Source organism: Gasterosteus aculeatus, chromosome 3 (assembly GCF_964276395.1).
Source record: "Gasterosteus aculeatus chromosome 3, fGasAcu3.hap1.1, whole genome shotgun sequence".
NCBI lineage: Eukaryota > Metazoa > Chordata > Actinopteri > Perciformes > Gasterosteidae > Gasterosteus > Gasterosteus aculeatus.
The window spans coordinates 1,839,555-1,848,526 of record NC_135690.1 but is presented as its reverse complement, the minus strand read 5'-3'; the positions used below and the strand labels follow the sequence as shown (position 1 = coordinate 1,848,526).

Genomic DNA, 8,972 nt, shown 5'->3' with positions numbered 1-8,972 from the left:
ATCCTAGGACCGACTTTATTCAACATCTACATGCTCCCACTAGGACAAATCATGCAAAAAAAAATAATTGACCACTATTGCTACGCTGATGACACCCAAATCTATGTATCTATCACCAAACGACTATCGCCCCATAGATCTTCTGTGCCAGTGCAAGTGAGCAAATCAAAGACTGGATGTGTCAAAATTTCCTACAACTAAATGAAGACAAAACTGAGATCATTGTATTTGGTGCAAAAAAGAAAGGTTTAAAGTAACCCAACACCTTCACTCTTTGTCCCTGAAAACATCAAATAAAGCCAGAAAACTGGGGGTTATTATGGATTCAGATTTACACATGGAGAGTCACATCAAATCAGTAACAAAATCACTGTCAGTGAGACGTGAGAATGTCACCATGACAGGAGTACCTGGTGTGCGTGAACCGGCTGTTAGGGGCAAACCTCTGGCTGCTCTGGAGTGTGGGTCAAAGAAACCTGCCCGACTTGGTTCTGAACACTGCGATACACAAGAGTCTCAACAGCAGAGCGTACTTCACATCTGACAACAAGCAGCTGAGTCCTGACTCCAGGTCCAGAAAGCTGTCCGCAGCTCCAGGTAAAGGTTCTCCTAATGTGCCGTACCTTGAAAGCTGAGTAATGTCTGCACAGTGCGTAGCGCTGCGTGCAGGAACTTCATCAGTGAGCTCATCGGTGGTCAGATAGATGTGATTAGTGACTTGTTTCCTGGTCTCTCTATACATCGTGTTACCTTTATCCAAAACATGGTCCAGGTCTGCTCTGGTGATGCTTTCATTCTCATGGAGGAATGCAAGAAAGGTCAGTGAGTTACAGATGGAAGCCTGGCTGCGGGATGCACGGACATGTTGTTCAGAAGGCTGATCTCCAGGGTCTACACGGCCTGCATTAGAAGGTCCTGCTGCACTTGGGTTTTTCACTGGGTTGTCCTCTCTTTATAGTTGCTGATACCTGTGGTACGCATGACTCATCACTTTGAGCTCTTAGGTTTACCTGCTTGAGATTAGAAGGTCCTGCTGTACATGGATCCTCACTGTGACGTCCTCTCTTTACTGCGTCTGCATATGATAACTGTGGTACACGTGACTCACTTGGAACTCCCCGTTTCACACCAGCATGAGACTCTGCAGACATCTTTACCTCTGCACTGCTCTCAGGACCAACACGTTCTGCTCCTTCAGTCCTCGTTGCACAGGGATTGTTATTGGTCCTCTCCTAGCACTGGCTCTGAGCTGGTGACCTCTTACTCGTTCTTGGAATTGTTGTTTCTCAAAACCACAAATGTTATTGTTTTACTTGTATTGTACACAACAAAGATCCATCCATCCATCCATCGTCAAACCGCTTATCCTGCACACAGGGTCACGGGGGGGCTGGAGTCCATCCCAGCCAACTTCGGGCGATAGACAGGGTACATCCTGGATTGGTCGCCAGCCAATTGCAGGGCTACACAGAGACATACAACCATTCACACTCACATTCACACACCTACGGGCAATTTAGAGTCCCCAATCACCCTGATCCCCAGAGCATGTCTTTGGACTGTGGGAGGAAGCCGGAGAACCCGGAGAGAACCCACGCAGACACGGGGAGAACATGCAGACTCCAGAAAGGCCACTGGGCGGAATCGAACCCAGGACCTTCTTGCTGTGAGGCAACACAGCAAGCAATCACGCCACCGTGCCGCCCCACAACAAAGATATTAAACACAATATTAATAGTGAAATTAACTATTAACAAAGCAGGATGTGAAAATAGATGAAACCTTTGTCTGCTTTTATTGATCAAGAACACCAAGAGAACAACTTATAATACTAGAGTTTGTATTAAATCAGGAAGCGTTGTTGTGGCAACTTGATGATGGATGAAAGATTCTGAACAACGTCTCAACTCAACTCCCAATGAATCCACTTCCTCCTTATAGATGGCTTTTTTTATTTCAGTATGAACAAAGTGAAACAACTAAAACACACAAATACACTGAATGATTGAAATAATGTACGTTTATACAGGAAATTATTTCCAGAGTTCTAGGGTACTGCTACCAAAACAAAGTTTGGGTACAAACCAGCAGAGCTCCAAAGCCGCAATAATCAGGAAATTAACTATTCATTTTATAATAGACTTTTACTACAATTGCTTTTATGTAAAGTAACAAGGGAGCAACTTTCTTGAATTATGTTGATGTAATGATTTACTATAAGAAATTATATATTTGAAAATACCATTCAATTCTTAATGATAAAAGTTGTACCCTTTATCAATTACGACAAAATATGTATATGTTTAACCAATTGTGTTGGTCTCAGAAATAGTATAAATGCTTTTTCCAAGTTGTAAAAACAGCAATAGTGTTGGGTGTGAGAGAAGAGAGTCTCTCAGAGTATTCAAATCAGATAGATCAGGTACCGGTAACCCAAGTCAAGCCAACAGACAGGTCCTTGTGACCGTAGCTTAGTCCAAAATTCAGTTCAGAAAAAGGTCTCCAGAGTTTGTTCCATTTCAGTGCCAAAGATTACCAACATGAGAGTGGGATAGAGGGGGACACAAAGTGTGAGTTGCCAAATGCAAAAGACAGAGCGGTAGATGTGACAGGAGAGATGGAGAGCCAACGTGATAGAGGAGAGATGCTGCACAGCAGGACACCTGGAAGACGCAATACAAACACACTTTAGACAGCAGTTTGAAGATCAATTTAAGGAACGTCTAAAACTAAAAGTGCAGATAAATCAGGTGCAGCTCGGAGTGTTTCATAACAACTTCACTATCTGTTTTAACAAAGTGTATTCAGTTTTCACTCATGTGTGAACTTACTGTGAAGTCACCAGCAGTGATGGTCTGTAGTTAAAGACAGTGAGGAAACAGGAAGAGTCGGGAGAGAAATACTACCAATATTACATTTACATTCTTCTCAGAAAATCAGTGTATCACATCCCATTTCACTCCAGAACTGTTCTTACGGTCGGGTGATTATTGTTACCTCTTATCTGTATCTGTACAGATTATTATGATGGGAGGACATTTAAAACTGTAAACCAATGTAATATCAGTTTACTTATAGCATAAACATTAACAATGTGTGTGAACTTACACGTCAGAGTCAGCCTGCAGGAGAGGAAGCCGATCGATGAACACATGAACAATTTTGTTCATGTTTTGTTAATTGTTTCGAACTTTAAAATGCTCGTTCTCTGAATGGAGCCTGGATGGAGCAGTGCTAGCCTAAGCTAACGTTGTAGCAGCTCCACCAACACTCTAAAATAAGTCATAAGGCGTCATTATAATTTACACCATAGTGGCTCGTACACAGTTTAATTCGTTCTGTACAAACATGTCTCATAGAGCTCTATGTGAACAAAGAAGCTACAATATAGTAAGGACAGGAAGAGCCTACAAACGCGTCATGTTGTATGTTACGCTTTTACAATAGCGCAAGAAATTCGCGCCACGTTGGGTGTGAACATGACGTCAACGGTCAACTAACACTAGCATATCGGCTAGCACTGACTTTAGCCACGTTAACTGATAAAGTAACGTTAGCTAGCTAACCGGGTACTTAGTTAACGTTAACTGACGCGGTAGTTAGCTAAAGACGTGGCATCTCCCCCCCCCCCAAACTCATATGTAACGTTAACATAACATGCTAAAGTCATAATAGCTGCTATGCTAATGTTAAACAGGCGTCAGCATATGCAATACATGGGTAATATTTCACTTTCATCCATGTAGTTATAAACTCTGAGGTACAAACTAACCTCAACGGCTTTTTAAAACGTTCTATTGTATTTATATCGTTTAAATCATTCTCCGTTAGAGGCTCACAATGACTTACCAGAGAAGACGACAGGACAAAACGGTGCGCATTCGCAGTTAGTTCAGTTGTAGTGTTCACTGAGGCGTTCAGGGGGCACTCGGAAATTCAGAAGTCGAACGCAAAAGAAAACCATGACTATTTCTGCAACAATACAATGTCACACCAAGCACAAAGTGGAATTCAGTCAGAAAGTTCAATGGATTATTAATAAAAACATCATCTGTCATCATCTAGATAATATAAATCCAGTAAATAAATCAAATAAATAAATGAATATAGACAGGTGATCTGAAAAGTGTAAAAACCACTAGTCTGAGACGTTGTTTACAGCTTCAATTAAAAAGATGTTATACCAAATGGGGTGATGATTAACGATTGTTGTGTTAATGTAAGAGCAGTTAAAACAGATGTGAACACTTAAGTAAAGTGGGAGAAACGAATGTGGGAGGAGGGTTAATATCGCTCAATAAAGTATAGTTTTTCTTATGTTTGTCACACCTGTATGTCAAGTTGGGTTTTTGTCCTGTCGCCATGTTGTTTTTTGTGACTTCCTGTTTTATTTTGGAAATGAACTCTTCTCTCGTTTCAGGTTCCTTGTCCTTCCTCACGTGTCACCAGTCTGATTGTCTTCCCTGATTCCTGATTGTGTCCACCTGTTCCCACACCTCCCTCATGTGTACTTATAGTCTGCGTCTCCCCTTGTCCTCTGCCAGTGTGTCATGTCCTTTGCCTTGTACACCCGCCTCAGGAACAGAATCAAGCCCAGGTCACAGTATCTGTTTGTATGTAGCCACCTTGTGGTATCCTTAGGTGCCGTTTAGAGCCCTTTTTTGGATTGATTGCTTTGTTAATTCCGCTGCAAGAGAGATTTTGGTTTTTCTTTTAAACTATTAAGCTCTTAGTTTTTCCAGGATTATTTCCCGTTCATCTCTCTCCGAAGAAGTTTTCTGTTTCCAGGGACTTCCCTGTGTTTTTTTTTTTTTTTGGATAAATAAATAAATAAATAAAGGGATTAGCTGAACTTTTTACTCTGCGTTCGAGAATTAGAAAATGGCAAGTCACCTCTCGCAAATTGTATCAGATTGAACAAATACTAGCGTTATCAGCCATTGTTTGCGGAGAGGATGTGCGCCTCACGGTGAGATCAAAAGGCTTTCGTGAGCCTCACACCATCGCTGACATTTTAGATTTTCATTGAACCTACGAGGAGATAAGAGAAAGGTAAGCGTTTTTCCTCTCAAATGATAATGATGATAATTGGAATACTTTTAAGAGGGTTTTTCCTTTCAAATGTGATAATTTGAACACCATTACGAATACCTCAAATGAATTAAGTCCATATAATATATTAATTACAAAAACCATGAAATTGCTAACAATGAATTTTAATGTTCTCTTATTTCCAATTAGCGGTCATCACTTTCCTGTTTCAAGGCACTCTTAATAGGAAATATATAGTTTATAACACTTACGCTAAAGATAATAAGAGAAGCGTAATTTTTTTTAAAGCTGGCTTATTCTTTAATTTATCCTTACTTTGTTTATTTTAGTATTTCAGAATGGCGTTACATGCTCTCCTGGACGAAGCCCCCCGCCCCTCATTTCCGACCCTCACCGATCCACCTGTGTGTCGTGGGGGTGGTGCAGCACAGCAAGGTGGTGGCCTGGGACTCTGATTCCACTGGCGCAAGACCAGTTACGACAAAAAAATATATATTCTGGCCGCAGTTACAGATCTGTTGCAAAACTGGCTTCCTATGAAGAGTTCGGGGGTAAATTTAAAGAGGGTGGGGATTATGTTATAAAGGGTCATTCCCTGAGAGGGCACTCTCCACCCTACACCATAGTTATTAACAAGGACACTATGTTCTTCAGAAGTGCTCCAATAAGTTTAACCAAGGAATTAAAAGAGCAGGCGGAGGCCCTCATCCGTCCCCTCTCTGCACTGACGCCCCCCCAGCACCTGCAGGAACACCAAGGGGTCCTGACCGGGGAGGGGGAGGTGATCCAAGTAAGTGAGGTTTACTTTACATCAAATTGTAGGAATTTGTGAATAATGGTATAAAATGTGAATTAACCCACAAATCCATCTTCTCCAGCTGTCCACAATCAAACAGATCTCCAAGCAAAGGGAGGTCTTTCCGCTGCGCAACGTTACACTGCAGAAGGTAAGCGATACAAAGAGAGAGAGACACAGAGAGAGACACATAGAGAGAGCGATAGTGACAGACCGAGGGAGAGACAGACAGAGACAAAGCGACTCACACAGTGACAGAGAAACTGAATTGAAATCCTGTGTGACTTCACAGGGGGGAAACCCGGGTGCCGTTGTGTTTGGAGGGAAGCGGCAGTTAAAGTGAAGCTTGAGATTGGGACACATATCAAAGTGTCCCATCTGAAAGCCTCCACCTCAAACTATGGATTCCAACTCCAATCCACAACACATTCAACGGTGGAGGTAGGCTTACTTGGTTGTTGCTGTCGTATATATCTTATCCATATTTTAAATGATCCAAAAGGTCATTTTTTGACACATTTCTATAAGATCACAAGTACACAAAGTCTGCTGGAGTGATGTCGTAAATGTATTCTATGTAAACTGTTTTAAGTGGCAATAAAAAGCAAATATGGTCAATGGGGCAAATTTAAAATGAATAAGCAAAGCCTACAGTGGATTAAAAAGGAGTACAATTGATATTTAGGTCATTGGTGCGGGAAGAATAATCCTGTATGTGTTTCTCTTGACTGACACGGTGGGTGTGCTCGGCCCCCTGAATATGCTCCTGGACAACGGCCACATGGTGCTTATTGTGGAGGTCCTGTGGTAGACTGAGGATCACCTGGTTGACCCTCCACTCCAAGTCCAGATTACAATGAGTGGAAACAGTTTCCACCATAAAGATCGGTTCATGAATATTTTACCGTTCCAGGAGGTTCTGTTCATAATGTCTTAGTTATTTAGTCAGTTTTTTTATTGTATTGGTGTTCCCCTTTGTATTTACCGGTAATTGTTTACATTTCTATGAATTGTTCTTTCTACCATTAAATTTATAATCTTAATCAACCTTTGCATTTGTTTATTTGAACAGGCATTCATATTACATTTTTATACAATCACATCTTCAAAATACTGGGGAGGGAGAAGGACATTTTTAAGGGGGCTGGGGGATGGAGAAGGCATCTCTTGGGGGGGCAGAGTTGAGGAGGTGGGGAGGACGTAAATAACAAAAGCTGAGCTGAATGAAGACGTTTTAAAAAGTTGGTAATAGTAGTTGTATTAGTAGTACTAGCAGTAGAAGTAGTAATAGTAGGTTTAGTATCAATAGCAGTAGAAACAGCTGTAATACTATTAGCCATAGTAGTATCTGTAATAGCGTTAGTAGTTATAGTATCAATAACAGTAGAAATACTAGTAGTACTTTTTATTATAGTAGTAATAGTACGCAGTTGCACTACTCACTACTAGTGGTAGTAATAGTATTTTTAGTACTACTAGTAAGAGTAATTTAGCATCAATACCTGTTGAAACACTAGTTATGGTAGTAAAAATATTAGTTGTAGTACTACTAGAGGTCCTAGTAATATTCGTAGTGGTTGTAGTATTTGAAAGAGGCAATAAGTCAGTGCATTCCAACAAAAATAAATTGTACATAAATAAGCCGCAGGTGTCCCCGTTGAAACCTGAGATGTGAACGCGGCAAGATGTTACAGGAAAGATTTTTGTAAAGCTTTTAAATAAATGCCGGTAACATCCACAACTACATACCGCAACACTTTTCCCAGAACACTGCTTTTAACAGTACTAAAGTGGTCGTCTTCAGTTTAGGCCAGAAGGTATGGGATTACTTTTTCTCGGCGAAAACATAGGAACCCCCCAGCAGAAGTCACTGATCACTATCGCCATCGTCCTCCTGCGCACTGAAACCATTGAAGTCCTCTTCTTCGGTGTCGGAATTAAACAGCCTCAGAAGTGCTTCGTTGCACTCAGTCCCTCTTTTGTTTGTGCTCTCAGTGTCACTTTCCTCCCGAGGCAAATCCGCTCTTGAGCTTTCGCCGCCGCCGCCGTCCTCCTCCTCCTCCTCATCGCGCAGCAGTCCAGCCTTTTGGAACGCGTCAGTGATGGTGGATTCTTTGACATTGCTCCACGCTGTTAGGATCCACTGGCACACTTGAGAAAAAGTTGCTCTCCGCATGCGGCCAGTTTCGGCGAAGGATTTCTTGCTGCTCGTCATCCAAGCCTCCCATTGAACTCGCAGCGCCAGCTTAAATGCACGATTCACACTGATGTCGAGGGGCTGCAAATACTTCCTTGTGCCCTCGGGAATCACAGCTGGAATCGTGTTTGTCATCTTGATGGCTGCTTTCACAGAATCTGTCATATGGGCCCTCGTGCTGTCCAAAACAAGCAGTGCCCTTTTTCTGTGGCGGAATCCCCCCGGTCGCTTCCCGTAGCATTCATTCAGCCATTTCTTCATTAGCCGTTCTATCATCCACCCTTTCTTGTTGACTTTCACGGCGATTCCTTTCGGGAATTTTTCTTTTGGCATCGTCACCCGCTTAAAAATCACCATGGGTGGAAGCTTTAGTCCGGACGCCGTGCAGCTCAGAACACAAGTGAAATGCGTTCGCTCATGGCCAGTTGTTTTCAGCGTGACGGACGATTCACCTTTTTGGCGAACAGTCCGAGTGAGAGGCAGGTTAAACGTCAAAGGTACTTCATCCATATTTATGACGTCGTCCGGCCCGATGGAGTTCTCGGCTATGTTTCTGTGAGTGAATTCGCTGAAGTTTGCAATTTTGTCCTTCAAGTCGGGAGGGAGTTGCTGACGCGGAGTCGTCCGTTCCCTAACGAACAGGCCTTTTCGCTGCATGAATCTGAAACACCAAGATGGTCCACCTCGAAAATGTTCAATATTCTTTTCGGTGGCGATCGTTTTGGCTTTCAGTCGGATCTGCACGGTGGAGACACTTCGGCCGCGTGCTCTCTGTGTGTTCACCCAGTCTTCAAGGACGTTTTCAAGTTCGGGCCATCTGCTTTTGTTGCCTCTGAAGGCTTTTGTCCTCTTTTTGCAACGAGTCAGTTCTTCGCGCTGCCCTCGCCAGCGCCTCACCATCGATTCGTTGACGCTGAGCGTTTGTGC

At 42.6% G+C, this 8,972-nt stretch overlaps 1 long non-coding RNA gene across 1 annotated transcript; it reads right to left on the bottom strand.

The window, feature by feature from the left end:
* Window positions 1–1,932: 1,932 nt before the first annotated feature.
* LOC120815760 (uncharacterized) lies at window positions 1,933–3,903 on the bottom strand. Its single transcript, XR_005711767.2, has 2 exons — window positions 2,832–3,903; window positions 1,933–2,663 (listed from the first exon to the last, which is right to left on the bottom strand). It is a non-coding gene; the product is annotated as an uncharacterized LOC120815760 (long non-coding RNA).
* Window positions 3,904–8,972: the final 5,069 nt, after the last annotated feature.